The following is a 17312-nucleotide window of genomic DNA, read 5'->3' as shown; positions in this document are numbered from 1 at the left end:
TCTTGTGTCTAAAAGCAAAGAGCCAAAAAATAATAATTAAATTAAAATAATTAATACATAAGTAAATAACTTTTTTAAATAAATAAATAAATAAAAAGCAAAGAACCAGTAAGTGGAGAGGTGGGATTTGTACCCAGAAAGGCTGGCTTCACAGTCAAGCTCTGAGTGGCCCTCTTACTACTCAAAGCGTGTGAGGTACATCACAACAGCCTTCAACATTCTAAAAGGGTGGTCGGTCACAGGAGGAGCGCTCATGCTCAACCCTCATACGCCCAGCAGCCCAACAAAAAGTCAAGCAAGCAAAGCACACACACCCATTCCCCTTTCTTCACAGGTGGGAAGAGCCCGGGAGTCTGACTCTGAACCACAAGAGTTTATGCCCTCTGCACGTGCCCACCCTACCTTTTTGCTTCACTAAGTCCTGGTTGTCTTTTAAGTTGCTGGATGAAAATTCCATCAGGTTGGACCACGCTTCCTGGAAATACCAGAAGCCTTCCTTCCTGAGTCATCCCTATTTCCAGATAGAGTTCCCCGATAGCATTCTGTACTTTGGGAAGCATTCCTGTCATGGACCAACTCTACACAAAATGAAAGAGAACACACTCCTGAGGGGACACAGCGTTAGACTGGGCACAGCCGTCAGACACCCGCCCAAGAAAGGCTCATTTCATAATGAACTTGCAAAAGATCGCACGCTTTACAGCATTTCTTGGGGAATTCTAAATACTTATGAGAGTTATAGAGAAACATTTATGGGGAGACACTGCAAACCAAAAATAAATTTTGGAAAATGTTTTCACAGGTTGTTAGTTAATGGTAATGAAAATTTTTGAAGGTAAGAATAACATGATGATGTCTTGCAGCTGTTAAACCTCCCAGAGGAGGTATTATTTAAAATCCTAATGAACACCTAAAAACGCTGTCTATGTGAACCTTGAATTCAAGTGTGACCAGAGATCTGCTAACTTTACGTTCGATACACTTTTGCTTAGAATTTCAATTCCCTTTCCTGGTTTAGCATGTTTATTTCAGGGGTACTTAAACTTCATTACCTTAAATCACTCCTCTATCAAAACCTTATCAATGCATAAGAATACACTAGTCAGTTATAATCTTTTAAATGAGAGTTAGTTATTTAAATAATAATGAGTTATTAATATTTCAGAAAACTTAATATTAACAAGACTATATGTGAATATGTTTGGTAACTAATAAAGCCCTATTCAAATGGTCAGTATTACCACCATCACTGGTTATGGAATACTTTATGCTGTACCGAAATATTAGCCCGGGACAGGACTGACTGAGCCTGGCTCCCTGGCGGGAATTCTTTCTGCTCTCCTGCACCTACTGAAAGTGACCGTCTGTGGCTTGACCCAGAGCTTTCCAATAAGTGTCTTGCAAACAGGTTACACCTACTCTGAGATACTGATCTCAGCCCTGGAGGCAGCTGGTTGTGGTGTGGAATCCCTGGACCCATAGTCTTTTACACTCCCTCACGGGTATCTTTCAAAGTGCCCCTTTCTCGGCAGCTATCCTAGGTCTCAGCCCTAGTGCTCACACTTCCCATCCTCTACTTCAAGATGGCCTGCATGCTGACTTCACTGAGGTCAAACCTACTATGAAATTGCCCTCGGATATTGGTTAGGATCACGATTGGCTGCAATTAACAGAAAACCCAAACTAACAGTGGCTTGATTTCTCTCTCATGCAAAAGTCAGAAAGTGGATGACCCAGGGCTATAGACACACCACAATGTCAGAGACACGGTTCCTCTTATCTCACTGTTTGACCTTGCCTGACCTCCATTCCCAAGGACACCTCTTGGTCTAAAATGGCTGTTGCATCACCAGTCATCACAGCCACAATCCAAACAGCAGGAAGGAGGAAAGAGGAGAGGGAGGGCACACCTTTCACTTCATGGAAACTTCTCAGAAGTTATCCATAGCACCTCCATTTACATCCCATCAGCCAAAACTTAGGCATGTGCTCATATCTAGCCTCAAGGGAAGCTGGGAAATGTAGTCTTCTTTCCAAACAGTCCAGGGTGGGGTGGGGACATTACTTACTACAAAAGGGGGACTAGATATTGGGAAATTACAGTCTCTGGTATACCTCACTTACCCTTTTCTTTTAAATTTCAAATTAGCAGTGTTTTCACCTATTTTCTTCCCTCCTGCCTATGCCAGAGGAAGGGATGCCCAACCTCCTTACCAAGGACCTGCCCCTTCCCAAGCTCTCGAAGTCCTGTGTTCCTCACAGAGTCCCCACCAGCATCTCCAATCCACCTCTCTCCCTGGCTCATTTCCTCCTCCACACAAACACATAAATCCTGGATGAAACCTAACTTGAATCTGGTACTATCTTGACTTTTCATCTTTCTCCTTTTACTGACACACTTCTCAAACAGGTATTAACACATGTGCTTCCCCATTTCATTATCACACACTCACCTCTTAAAGCCCTGCAGTTTGGCTCCTGCCACATATACTCGCTTCCATCTCAGGGGTTACCACTGACCTTTGCTCACCAGACCTAGGGGCCTTCTTTCAGTCCTCACTTGCCCAGGCCTCTAAGGAGCAGTTGATGCTGTTAGCCACTCCCTCTTTGATTTGGAGAAACTAGGATATCCTTATTCTCTTCCAATCTCTTACTCCTGTACAGGTTTTTTCCCTTTCCTCCTTTTAAGGATAAGTAATTTTCCAATGACCAATTCCTACTGTCATTCAGAGATCTTGTCTCCTCATGGTTTTAGCATTCACATGTATGTAGATGTCTCTCCAGTCTCTTTCCAGACTTCTAATCCTATGTTTCCCCAGCTGGCTGGATACTCCCCTTGGGTATTTTTCCTGAACTGCAAACTCAGCAGTTTAAATGTTAAAAATTCATCATCCTCTCTCCAAATCCAGGCTCCTCTTTGAATTTCCCCACGTCCATCATCAGACTCAAATCCTCAGGGTTTCCTTGATTTCTCCCCATGTCATGGCCACATTTCCAATCAGTCTGAGTCAGGCAGAATCCCCTGTCACAGGGAGGACGACAGCTCCCAGTCTACCACCAGCCCACAGTGGTCCTTTGACCCTTGAGTCTCACTGCCCACATTGCCAGGAATACTAATCGGCATGTCAAATGCAGCCATATAGTGTCAGTATCCTCTTTATGAAGACATGCCTTTTATTCCCCTCTTACTCCAGGCCATCTGCTTCTTGAGGGCAGAGACCCCACGATCCAAGAATTGAGTTCTGTGCTTCATGGCTCTTCAGTAAACATTGGTCGATATGCCCAGTGATTGTGAAGCATTCTTAGGTCATGGTCTGTACTGGCCACCACCTATGGAGCCCTGACCGAGCAAAGCTCTTAAACTGCATAACCTCAGTGGATATCTGCAGAAACCCTAGGAAATAGGGATTATTACTCCTCTGTTACAAGCAGGGAAACTGAGGCTCAGTGAGGCTAAATCAATCCCCCAAGCTCACGTGGCTAGCCAGTAGGAGAACAAGGGTGTCCAACCCAGACCGGCCTATCTCCAAAGCCCTGCTCTGCACATTTTCTTAACAAGTGAGCCTCTGATGCATAAACAGAGGCCCCTTCACAAAAGTATCCTTTGGTTGTCCTGCAGCCTGGTGCACCTACCGTGAAATGCTAGGGGGAGAGTCATGAGACTTACTTTTTTAACAAGCATACTTGCTGCTATAAATCAGGGTTTCCCAGCCTCAGCACTATTGACTTCTATGCCATCTAATACTTTGACATGGGGGGCGGCAGGGCTGGCCTGTGTAGTGTAGGATGTTTAGAGCATCCCTGGCCTCTACCCACTAGATGCCGTTAGCAAGCTCCCCGCCAAGCTGTGACAACCAAAAGGTCTCCAACGTCGCCAGATTGTCCTTGACAAACAAAATTGCCTCCCAGTTGAAAACCTCTGCACCAAAACTTTAAAATAACCTAATCTGAAGAAATTACAAAAGTGGTTTGGCACGGAATGTATGTAGCACAAATAATAAGCTCTTTCCCCTCAAGAATGTTCAGTACATATTTCAAAGAAGTGGTTATTGCCCAAAATCGTTTTAGAACTTCTCTTTGGGAAGGGCCCTCAGAGCCTAAAAAAATTATTCTGATAGTCTCCATGATGGCTAATCCCAAAGAACTGTTGCAAAAATATTTTGAGAATACAATCATAAGACTGATGCCTCTGGAAGGAGTGCTTTGAAGTGGGAAATCCTCTCTGAACGTCTCAGCTTTGTCATGCTTCCCGTGCAGCCACCTTCTCCCTTCACCCCACCTACTCCACAGGTTACGCTTCATCACAGTTGGAGATGCTGGCAGTGACTGGGATCTCCATGAGGGCAGAAACTGTGCCCACCTTGCCTACTGCTATCATCCCAACTCCCAGCACAGAGCTCAGGCTGGGCAAGGCCCTCAGGGAATGTTAGCCGAGTGGAGGACTGAGTGAATGAATGAGTGAGTGACTCAGTGAGTGAACGAGTGAACGATTGAGTGAATGGCTGAGTGAATAGATGACCGAATGAGTGAGTTAATGAATGAATGAGTGAATGAGTCAGTGAATGAGTGAATGGATGAGGAAATGACTAAGTAAATGAGGGAATGGATGAATGAATGAATGGATGGATGAATGAACGAGTGGTCGACTGAGCGAATGGCTGAAATCAGGCATTCAGTGATGACCTAATAAAATAATTGGTGCTTTCCAGAAAGACACATGTCAGTGATGAAAATCTGGACCTCGTGGGGAAAAAAGTATTTGGTGCAGGGGGAAATTCCATAATCAAAATAAGATATCAGAGAATCACTGGACTCTACTCTCTGAAAATGCAAGAGTGGTCAAAATAGCTTAAGTCAAACTCTTATTATCTCTCACCCAGGCCTCAGTGACTTGTTAACCCACGGACGGTAATAACCAAACAGCTTAAGATCTCACCGTGTGCCGCGCATTGTCTGAAGTGCTCTGTGCTACCGCTCGCTTCACCCTGATAACAGCCCCGTGAGGCAGACCTTAGAACCCGCAACAATGAGAACTCTGAGTCCAAGGTTCAAATTTTTGCCAAAGCCGCAAGCAGGAAATGCCAAAGCGCTTGAAATCTGGGTCAGTCTGTAAATAGCCCAGGCTGATGCGCTACTCCACGCTACCTTCTAAGGACACAAAGTACTGGCAAATTCAAATTGATTCACTGATTCAGTTGTCACATTTACTGAGCACCCAGAGGTTGTAAGACACCATGGTACATACAAAAATTGGTAAACAAGCATGGCCTCTGCAATAAAGGGACTGCAGATCTTGAGTCTTATAAATCTCTTTAGATAGAATTCCTTCCAGAAAGATGTATGTTGATGGAGCAGAGACAGAGCTTTATGAACATGTGAAGGCCTTTGTTTTAAAACAAAAGTAGCTTTGTCTTGGGTTACATTACCCGTGGCCCATAAAATACTACAATCGGTAAACATTTATAATTTTTTAAAGGACAGTTAAATGTCATCCTAAGAACAGTTACAGTTATATGTCATGAGTGAAAGTTTCATTGTAACAAGCCCAAAAGTTTCTATTTCAGGAAAAGTAAATCAATAGAGGGACAAGATAATCAATCAACCTTCCCCAACATCTTTATGAAAATTATAACCACCTAGAGGGGTGGGATAGGGAGGGTGGGAGGGAGGCTCAAGAGGGAGGGGATATGGGAATATATGTATGCATATAGTTGATTCACTTTGTTGTACAACAGAAACTAACACAGTATTGTGAAGCAATTATACTCTAATAAAGATGTAGAAAAAAAGAAAATTATAACCAACTCTTTAAACAGTATTTTATTAGTTTATTTCAACCCACTACTCTCATTCCCATCTTGTTTTAGGAACATTCCTTTTTTCCCTCCAAAATGACACCTGTTGGTTTCATTCATTCAATCGTGACTCCCTTCTATTTACTGGTTGTCGTCACTAATACACAGTTTAGGACACGGATTAAAATCAAAGCTTCCTCACTGATGAACATAAGTAATAATTATTTATTATTCATTATTCATTAGTTCCTCTATTTGTGGACTAAATTATAAACAAACAAAGGTAAATGATATCTGAAAATACCTAACACAAGTTGAATAACGTTTGAAGGATTTAAAAAACTATTTCCCAATTTACCTGCACTAACATGTTCTCAACACTCAAGAATAACTCTTCTGCTTCATTGGTCTTGCCCAGAAGCTTCAGAAATCTCACAGTAAAGGACATTAATCGGCATCTGTCAGTGGCAGTAACCTCAAAAAGTCTGCGTTCCAGCACTAGAATGGAAAGAAAAGTAAATAATCCTAAAGCATATTTGGAAGGGAACACAGAGTGCTTACCACTTCATCTTGATGCACGTTAAATATTAAATACATTTTCTATATTTCACTGTTTCTCTCTCAAAGCATCAGCACTTTGCTTTTATTAAGGTTTACATATATTACCAAGTATCTTAAACTACCACGTGAAAAATAAGTCAAGGCCTTCAACTAATCCTCACATGTAAATTTGGAAAACCAGAGAGTCGAAAAAGAGTATTTCTCTAGCTCAATCCATATATTGTTGTCATTTGTATTTGGGAGTGACTTTCAGGCAAGAAATAAAAGGCGTTTAAATTTCTTATACAATTCTGCCCTCTGCTGCAACTGTCTTGAATGAGTAGCTTCAGCAGAAAGAACAAAATGTTAAAAGAACAAAATAGGGAGCATACCTGTGTGTGTGTGTGTGTGCGCGCGCGCGCGGTTATACCTTATCATATACAAATGAAAATATACAGAATTTTTGAACTTGAAGACTCAATTAAATACATGGTACCACACAGTCATCATTTTCAGAATTTCTCTTTCCAAACATTCCAGTATCTAAACTTCTACATTTGTCCATTTGTTACATTTCAAACTGTTGTGCCTAATGTGTCTGACACAAGTATATTCTTATTCCTCATCTGTTCCTTTGGACAAACTGTAGGCAACCCAGACCTTGGCTACCCTCTTGCTTTCTTTCTGCCAACCTTTCTGTGGATCCCCATTCATGCACGGAATAAATATTCAGTGAACACCAATGTGTCAGGCAGCATTCCAGGCTCTGAACACCAAGCACAGCAGACGAGGGTGCAGCCCTCAGCATCAGGGAGGCCGCCAGGAGCCTCTGAACCATAGCTATAGTGCCTTGGGTTGGGGAGCAAAAACTAAACAGAGCCAGGGGAGAGAGAGCGCTGAGGGCCAGAGTCCAAGACATTTGTCTGCAGTGGCTGTCTGAGCAAAGGGGCCTGAGGTGGGTAAAAGAACTGAAGGGTGGAGCTAAGTGATGCGGGACCCTAAGAACCAGAAGTGGCTGCTCAGAACAGGCAAAAAAGGGCAGTGTGGACACAAAGCTAAGGGACAGGATCCTGTCTAGAAGTGGGACTTTCGCACATTCCAAGAGGGCTACCAAGTCCAGACTCCTGTCAAGAGCTCAGGTTGGGATGGATGGTGTTCATCACTAAGGGGCCATTCAGCACCCACACCATGCCTGGTGTCGCTCCAGGCACTGGGGGTACAGCAGTGAACACGAGAGGTAGAGCCCTGCTTTCAAGGAGCTTATACTCCAGCAGCTGGGAGGGTCAGAGGCAGGGGAGAGGGGAGCAGAGACAGACAATTTTAAAAGGAAACAAGACAAAGTCTGGTAGCAGTAAAAGCTATGCAAAGAATTAAAACATGTTAACATAACAGAGAATGACTAAGTACAACGTTAGATTGGGAGGTCACCCTGAGAGGGTGACACTGCAGCGAGATCTAAATAACCAGAAAGAACCAGTACTACAATGAGTGGGAAGAACATTCCTGGCAGAGGAAACAGCTGGTGCCAAGGCCCAAAGGCAGAATGTACTTGAAGGACAGAAAGAAAGCCAGGGTCTTACAAAATGATGCTACCCAGCCATGGAGGGGCCAGATTGTATAGGGCATTGTAGGCTAAACTGAGGAGTTTAGATCTTAGTATAAGTGCAACAGCAGACTAGTGGAGTTGTCTTAATCTGCGAAGTGACATGATCTGGTTTACATTCTTAAAAACTCATCTTTTTAAGTTATTTAAGTTAAGTAGTAGCTTTTTAAGCTACTATGTAGACAATGGACTTTGTAGGAACAAAAATGAAAGTAGGAAGACCAGTTCAGAGGCTGTTATAACAGGCCAAGGGAGAGCGGATGGTGGCTAGGGCTCACTAGAGGGATGCTAGTGAAAAGCCGAGGTTAGTATGACACCTCTAACCTCTCCTCTTCAACATCATCCTGGGAGTCCTAGCTAGTGCAGTAAGACAGGAAAAGGAAATAAAAGATATATATATATATATATGGAAGGAAGAAATAAAACAGTCTTTCTTCACAAATGACATGATAGTCTATGTAGAAAATCCAAAAAAATAAAATACCTCCTGGAAATAATAAGCATTTATAGCAAGGTTACAGGATACAAGATTAACATTCAAAGGCAATTGTGGGACTTCCCTGGTGGTCCAGTGGTAAAGAATCTGCCTTCCAATGCAGGGGACGTGGGTTCAATCCCTGGTCAGGGAAATAAGATCCCACATGCCATGGGGCAACTAAGCCTGTGCGCCACAACTACTAAGCCCACACGCCTCAACTAGAGAGCCCATGTGCCACAGCTACAGATCCCACATGGTCTGGAGCCCGGGAGCCGCAACTAGAGAGAACACATGCACTGCAAGGAAAGATCCCACATGCTGCAACTAAGACCCAATGCAGCCAAAAGAAAAAAAAAGGCCAATTGCTCTCCTATGTACCAGCAATGAACAACTGGAATTAGAGATTTAAAACATATTACTATTTATAATAGAACACCAAAAATGAAGTACTTAGGTATAAATCTAACAAAATATGTATATGATCTATATGCATAACACTATCAAAGTCTGATGAAAGATATCAGAGAAGATCTAAATAAATAGACATACCATGTTGATGGATTGGAACGCTCAGCACTGTTAAGATACTTGACCTATAGATTAAATGCAATCCCAATAAAAATCTTGTATAGATGTCCAACCAACCTTTGACAAAGCAGCAAAGACAATTCAATGGAGCTTGTCTAATTGACAAATGGTGCTGGAATAATTGGACATTCTTGTGTAAAAAAAATTAATCTAGACACAGACATTACACTTTCACCAAAAAATTACTCAAAATTGATAATAGACCTAAATATAAAATGAAATACTATAAAACTTTTAGAAGGAAATGCAGAAGAAAAGCTATGTGCCCTTGGATTTGGTGATGAGTTACAATACCAAAGGCACAATTCATGAAAAAATATTAAGTTAGACTTTATTAAAATTTAATACTTCTGCTCTGTGAAAGCCACTATTAAGAGAACGAAAAGACAAGCCACAGGGGCTTCCCTGGTGGCGCAGTGGTTGAGAGTCCACCTGCCGATGCAGGGGACACGGGTTCGTGCCCCGGTCTGGGAAGATCCCACATGCCGCGGAGCGGCTGGGCCCGTGAGCCATGGCCACTGAGCCTGCGCATCCGGAGGCTGTGCTCCGCAACGGGAGAGGCCACAACAGTGAGAGGCCCGCGTACAGCTAAAAAAAAAAAAAAAAAAAAAAGACAAGCCACAGATTGGGAGAAAATATTTGTAAAATATGTATCTGATAAAGGATTTCTATCCAAAATACATAAAGAACTCTTAAAACTCAACAATAAGATATGTAAAGATGCTCAACATTATTTGCCATTAGGGAATTGCAAATTAAAACAATAAGATATCACCACACACCTATTAGAATGGCTAAAATCAAAAAAGTTGACAATACCAAATGCCAGCAAGGATATAGAACAACAGAAACTCTCATCCACTGCTCATGGGAATGCAAAATGGTACAGTCCCTTCAGAAGACGATTTGGCAGTTTCTTATAAAGCTAAACGTAGTCTTACCATACAGTCCAGCAATCATGTTCCTAGGTATTTACTCAACTGATTAATAAACTTTGCATGAAAATGTTTATAGCAAACGTTTGTCCCTCAATAGGTGAATAGGTAAACTGTGGTACATTCGTACCCTGGAATACTATTCAGCATTAAAAAGAAATGAGGGGCTTCCCTGGTGGCGCAGTGATTGAGAGTCCGCCTGCCGATGCAGGGGACACAGGTTCATGCCCCGGACTGGGAAGATCCCACATGCCGCGGAGCACCTGAGCCCGTGGGCCCGTGAGCCATGGCCGCTGAGCCTGCACGTCCGGAGCCTGTGCTCCGCAATGCAAGAGGCCACAACAGTGAGAGGCCCTCGTACCGCAAAAAAAAAAAAAAAAGAAATGAGGTGTTGGGATTTCCCTGGTGGCACAGTGGTTGAGAATCCGCCTGCCAATGCAGGGTACACAGGTTTGATCCCTGGTCCGGGAAGATTCCACATGCCGCAGAGCCACTAAGCCTGTGCTCCACAACTACTGAGCCTGAGCTCTACAGCCCGCAAGCCACAACTACTGAGCCCATGTGCCACAAATACTGAGTCCGTGGTCTAGAGCCCGTGAACCACAGCTACTGAGCCTGCGTCCCACAACTACTGAAGCCCGCATGCCTAGAGCCCGAGCTCCACAACAAGCGAAGCCACCGCAATGAGACGCCTGCGCACTGCAACAAAGAGTAGTCCCCGCTCGCCGCAACTAGAGAAAAAGCCCGCGCGCAGCAACAAAGACCCAACGCAGCCATAAGTAAGTAAGTAAGTAAATAAATATATTTCTACTACTAAAAACAGAAAGAAAGAAAGAAATGAGGTGTCAAGCCATGAAAAGACATGGAGGAATCTTAAATGCATATTCTTTGCGGGCCTCTCACCGTTGTGGCCTCTCCCGCTGCCAAGCAGAGGCTCCGGACGCGCAGGCTCAGCGGCCAAGGCTCACGGGCCCAGCCGCTCTGCAGCATGTGGGATCCTCCCGGACCGGGGGCACGAACCCGTGTCCCCTGCATCGGCAGGTGACCTCTCAACCACTGCGCCACCAGGGAAGCCCTTAAATGCATATTCTAATCACAACTGTGTATAACATCCCTGACAGCTTAGAGAAGGGCAGTGATGGTGGAGGTGGACACGTTTGAGAAACATTTACGAAGTAAAAACTGCCAGGACTCAGTGATGAAACGTATTTGGGGAGGGGATAAAGGAGAGAAAAGTGTCAAGGATTACTCCAAGGTGGTAAATTGAGAGACAGTCCCTGGAACAGACCCTGTTTTGGAGGGATGTTCATGAGTTCCGTTTTAGATGTGTTGGGTTTGAGGAGCTTTGAAGACATCACTCAAGTGGAAAGTAGGTCGTTGGGTATGTGAATCTGGGGCTCAGACGATAAGCATGGGTGAGGAAGTAAATGTGTGAGTCACATACACATGAACAATCACTGAAGCCATAGACACAGGTAATATTCTTACAATGGAATTAATGAATGAGAGAAGAGCCTTAAGGAATTCTAACACTTAGAAGCCAGGTAGAAGAGGAGGAACTAAAAAAGAGACAGAAAAGCTACAGCCAGAGAGATGGAAGATGAACCATGGGAGTATATACCAGTAAAACAGAGACCAGAATGTTTAGAAGAGGAGGGCCAGGTCAAAAAATCCATTGACGGGGCTTCCCTGGTGGCGCAGTGGTTGAAAGTCCGCCTGCCGATGCAGGGGACACGGGTTCGTGCCCCAGTCCGGGAAGATCCCACATGCAGTGGAGCGGCTGGGCCCGTGAGCCGTGGCCGCTGAGCCTGCGCGTCCGGAGCCTGTGCTCCGCAACGGGAGAGGCCACAACAGTGAGAGGTACCGCCAAAAAAAAAAAAAAAAAAAAAATCCATTGACGCTAAGAAGTAAAGTCAGACAAGGACTGAAAATGTTCTTTGGATGACCTGTTCGTGATCTTGCCTATTTTTACTGAAGTGTTCATCATTTTCTTATTGATTTTAAGAGCATTTTTACATATTAGAAATATTGCTATTAATCCTTTGCCTGTTGTGTGTGTTACAAATATTTTTCCCAGTTATCACTTGCCTTGTAGTTGTGTTTCTGACTTTCTCAGAGTTGATTTGTGTTGTTTTGTTTTACATATGGGAACTTCATGTGTTTATTTAGACAGATTTATCAATTATCTTCTCTTTCATGATTTACTCTTTTGTTTTCTTGCTTAGACTCATCCATATTTTCTCATAGTTTTCTTTATATAGAATTTCACTTTCTTATATTTAACTCTAATCCTCCTGGAATTTATTTTCGTGCAATGTTTCAGGTAACTTAACTATATTTACCAAATAGTGTATCATTATCACAGCACTATTTATTCCATAATCCATCTAATTTGAAAAGCTTCTATCATTTACTAATTTCTTATATCTGCACCTGAGTCTGTCTGAGCATTCTATTTTGTTCAACTGAGCTATTTTTGCTGCCAGTAGCATTTTTTAAATTATTATTATTGCTTCATAATATGTTTAAATAACTTGAAATTCAAATTGCTCTCATTATTTTAAACTCTTACTCTCGTATATTTTTTCTCCAAGAATTTTGGAATCATTATGAAAATTTAGAAATGTTTTCATCCCATTGGGGTTTCAGTTAGAATTGTCTTACGTCTATAAACCAATTGGGGAAGAACTGACAGCTTTATAACATTGAGTTGCCCCATCCTAGAATATGGTATGTCTCCCTACATACCGGAATCTTATTTTCTGTAATTCTGAAGCTTTTTTATAAGAATAAAGATTGTGCACATTTCTTATTAAATTTATTCTTAGATATTTCATATTTTCTGTGGCCATAGCAAATTGTGCCTTTTATTCTTTTAATTTTTCTGTAGAGCGATTTTGTCCCATTTACCCAAAATATTTAGAGATTCTGGAGGTAGCAAGGGCAAAGATTCATACATTAATCATGAAAAGCTGGTGTTTTGCCATGTACTACAATCTTCTGACAAGATTCTGGAATGTAATGCATTTATCCTTTGCCCTAATAGGAAAGCCTGCCGCTTAAAAACAAGATGATTCTCCTCACCCCACCCCATCCACCACCTGGAGGGCAGCCAGCCAGCCATCTGTCAAGACGGAGCCAGGCTGGGGCTCATCCTTCTGCCACATCTTCTTCTCACCTTTGACATTGTCCGAAAATGCAACTGCAGCCAGAAATGGGTTTTCTTCAGTTTGATGTGACCCAGGGCTCCAGCCAAAATCAAAAGTATCATGTTGAAGAGAACCTATAAAAACTGACCTGACCATTAAAGTTGTCTTCTTGACTCAAAGACCTCTCTACTGGCCTATCAATCAGAGGTGCAGCTTCCCCAGCCAGCGCTGCTGGGTAGGGTAGGGGTGGGTCAGGAAGCATCAAGGGAGAAGTGAGTCCCAAACTCAGAACTGCGCATCGTTCCATGAAGCCAAGAAATTAGGCTTCTTGTTCTTGCTGCAGCCACCAGAGGGAGCCAAACCACACAGTCGGGAGGGAGAACTGAGAAGAGGGCATACAGAGCAACAGCCTGGTGGACCAGGAGAGATGTCAGACTGTCTTCCACCCGCAGTCAAACTAATGCCACTGGGCACTCTTAGAAAACTCTCACTGTTAAAGGAACCTACCAGAAGCAGATAGGGGTCAAAAGTATAAGTAGCTTATTTACCTTTCAGAACAGAATGCAGATAAGGAAGAAGGAGCCTCAAAAAGAGAATTCTTAATCATCTCCCGCATGGGGAGGGAGGCTAGGCACTGTGGTTGCAAGGATGCTCTGAGGTCCCCATGAATCGGAGCTTTCTTGCTACTTGGAAGTGTGCCTACCTGGAAAGCTCCTCTCCACCAGGCAGCAGGATCTGGCCCTTCCTTCCTCAGGTCACTTCTCCCCGCTGGTGGATTTGGGGAAAGGAATCTCTGTCCTGCATCCACTCCCCAGCTGGGCCAGTCCTGCCTCGCAGTCATGGCTGGCTCTACCTGTGCTCTTGGCCCTAAACCCCTGCTCCCATCAGGGCGCCTCGTCCCACCTGGGCCTGTGCTTCAGAAGGCAGTGGCTTCCCGAGGCTGCTTGCTGTCCCCTCTCTGACCCACACTGCCCTAAATGTGCAACACGATGGGTTCTCCCTCCTGCCCCCAAATAGTTTGTAACAGACTTGCTAAAAGTGTAGGGGCGTCAGAGCAGAGTTTCAACAGGCACAGAGAAGAAAATCATTTAAAATGGAATATTAGACACTCAATTGAATGCATTTAATTGATATCCATCCTCACTTTGGGAGTTTCTAACTCCCTAGTCTCCTGGTTTTCCTCCTATCTCTGTAACCCCTCTTTCTCTTCTCCTCGCTGCGTCCTTCTCTGTTCACCCCTCGGAGTTTTGTCCTAGGCCCACCTCCCTTCTTCCTGTCCCTGGATGCCCTCATCCCCTCTCCTGGCTTCAAGGTCCACAGTATGCATGTATCCCTGGCCCGGCTGTCTTTACCTGAGCCCAGAGAATATCTCTTCCCAACATTCTACCACCACTCCAAACTCAGCACAGCTTCTGTCCCCTAAAGCTGCTCCTTTGGGAGTGTTTCCTGTTTCGGTTGATGGCCAGTCATTCAAGTCAGAACCATGGGAGGCACCTCTGACTCCTCCATCTCCTCTACCCACTTCATGATCAAGTCCCGTGGATTCTACCTCCCAACCTTCCCCTGCGTCCCCACTGCCTCCCCCTTGTCAGAGCCAACATCGCCTCTCACCTGGGTTATTACCCCTATCAGATGTCTGGCAAGCCAAGCTTGTCCCTTTTTTATTTCATTCTTCACACCGCACCCAGAGCGAACTTTCAAAACCAAACCTGGCACCATCTTGCTTAAACCCCCGGTGGCTTCCCACTGCTCTTCAGATCAGAGCCAGATCCTTAGCTTGACCCTCCATACTTGGGTGCCTGCCTGCCTCTGCAGCCCCGGGACTCCCTTCATGCCCACCTCTCACGTGCCCATACTGGACTTGTTCAGTCCTTCATGCTCACCACTCTTCCTCCCGACTCTGGGTGGCTGTTCCCTCTGCCCTTTGTCCAACCAGCTCCCACTCATCCTCCAAGTCTCAGGTGAAATGTCACTGCTTCAGGGTGACGTCCACTGTCCCTGAGGCCAGGTCACACATCCCCGCTCTAGGCCCTGTGCCACCACTGTGTAGCACTCCCCTCAGGCCGAATTTCTCCACAGTGTCTATCTTTTGCACGCCAGCAAAAGCTCCATGAAGGCAGGAACCACGCCTATCGTGTCCATCGCTGTATCCCTGGCATCTAGCATCATGCCTGGCATAACCTAGGCACTCAGAAAAGACTGCTGAATTAAGTTGGAGGAGTGGCAGCACTTGCCCAGACCTTTCAATAAAGAGGGCAGCTCTCCTGAAATCGCAGACTATAAAACAGGATTTCTCGAAAACCTCATTGGAAGAATATTCCAGCTGCACCCAGGAGGGCAGATTGACTCCAGGTGTGTGCAGCTGCGTAACCATGAACCATGGCAGAAAACCAAATGTTTGAGGAGGCCCAGGCAGCCAACTGGACCTCCTATGGTTACTATATGGGATTCCTGCTGTAATTAAACCTTGTTCTGATGAATCTAATGCATCTTCTGTTGCTTAGGTGGTGATACTTGGCCTTGTGATTTGTACTTTTAGCAACCCCAAAAGGAAAAAAAGGAACCTACACAGTCCTGGAGGGACTTCAAGGATCCCCCGCACCCCCAAGCCCTGCACACACACGGCCATGGGCTGACTCTACCAACCCGGTGGGAGGTAAGACCCAAAGGTGGACACGCAGTGACGTAATGACAGCTTCGCTTCATGAAGATTGACCAGAGAGGGGAAATGAGGGCCAGGTAGAGATGACAGAATGGACATGAGAGGCTCTACGGAAGTAAAATCTAAGGACTTGGCCTAGGTTGAACATGAAGGGTGAGGAAGACGGAAGGTGTCAACGGCAGTGATGGAGGCCAGGACTCCCTGCTGAGCAGGCCCTGGGGGCCGGGGTAACACAAGAGACTAACCAGTGGCATCTTAGTTGATTGTACAGACAACAACATGCTTGCAGAATCACCAGAAGGGCCCTGTGGATGGCTCCAGCCTAGTCCAAAGGGACACATTCTGAACTAGGTCCATTTACGTCTTGAAAATCCTCACACATTGAAACGTTAGGCAATTCCCTCCCACTTTCAACCCAGCCCCTGGCCCCTTCCATCACCATGACACCCATGTGATGACAAGCTACTAATAGTATTATTGCTTGATCAACGTGTAGCATTATCAACAAGAAGCATCATCAGGAAGGACTTCTACCCCACCTTGGAGATCTGATCTTCACCGGATCTGAATGAACCGGTGTCGAATGAATATATGAATGGATGTGTCTTGCTCAAAGGAACCATGGAGACCTCAATGCAGCGCTTAGCAAAAGGAAAAGCGAAATCTGCCGAACACGATATAAAAACGAGACTTACCTAGGACTTGAGAGAAGGCTGCACAAATCCTCCCAGCAGCCGCTCATCTTCATGTGCCAAGGCGGCTCTTGATACACTCTCCAGAAAGCTGTTTGCCTTTGGAAGTATTTGACCAAGATTCGGTGGAGATAGGCTCTCTTGTGATTCGTTGGGTTCTGAAAGGCATATGGACCGCTCTCTCTGGCGGGAGTGATTACACCTATTTAAAAATCAGTTACAGTTACTTTGCTATAGAGCAGAAATTAACACAACATTGTAAATCAACTACACTCCAATAAAATACTTTTTAATTAAAAAAAATTTTTAATAAAATAAAAATCAGTTACAGTAGAACACATCTGACTTTTTAGCCTATGAAGACACTATAGCAAACAGATAACAGCTCAGTGGCCATAATTAGAGACAACAAAAGTCAAGGTAGCTGGAAAAAACCCTGAAATATTAAAAATATATCCTCTTAGAAGGCAGTCAGAATTCATCAAGAATTAGTTACAGCTATGATCACTGACCTAGACTCTGAGAAACTTTGTCAGCATGTTGACTTTTCATGTTGTCTGCCCCCTCCCCCAAGGAAACATTTGTAACCTACCTTTCAGTTTTAAATATACACCATGGTTACTGCTTAAGTAAGCACTTTGAAATATTTGAGGGCATGCATTTTGGAGAAGTTAATCTGCTGCCTGCATCTCATATACGGCAAGGGGGAGCCGAGCAAATTGAAAGCAAATTGGATTTTGGAGCCAAGATTACTGTACTGCGTTTCCAAAGAGAAATGGTTCCAGTAGATCATAATACCCAGAAACAACCTTCTCTAAAAAAAAAGGTTTTGCTTCATTCAGTCTTGGTGACATATATTCTTGAAAACTG

The sequence above is a fragment of the Globicephala melas genome, chromosome 10 (assembly GCF_963455315.2).
Source record: "Globicephala melas chromosome 10, mGloMel1.2, whole genome shotgun sequence".
Taxonomy (NCBI): domain Eukaryota; kingdom Metazoa; phylum Chordata; class Mammalia; order Artiodactyla; family Delphinidae; genus Globicephala; species Globicephala melas.
Note: the sequence above shows the minus strand (reverse complement) of the source record.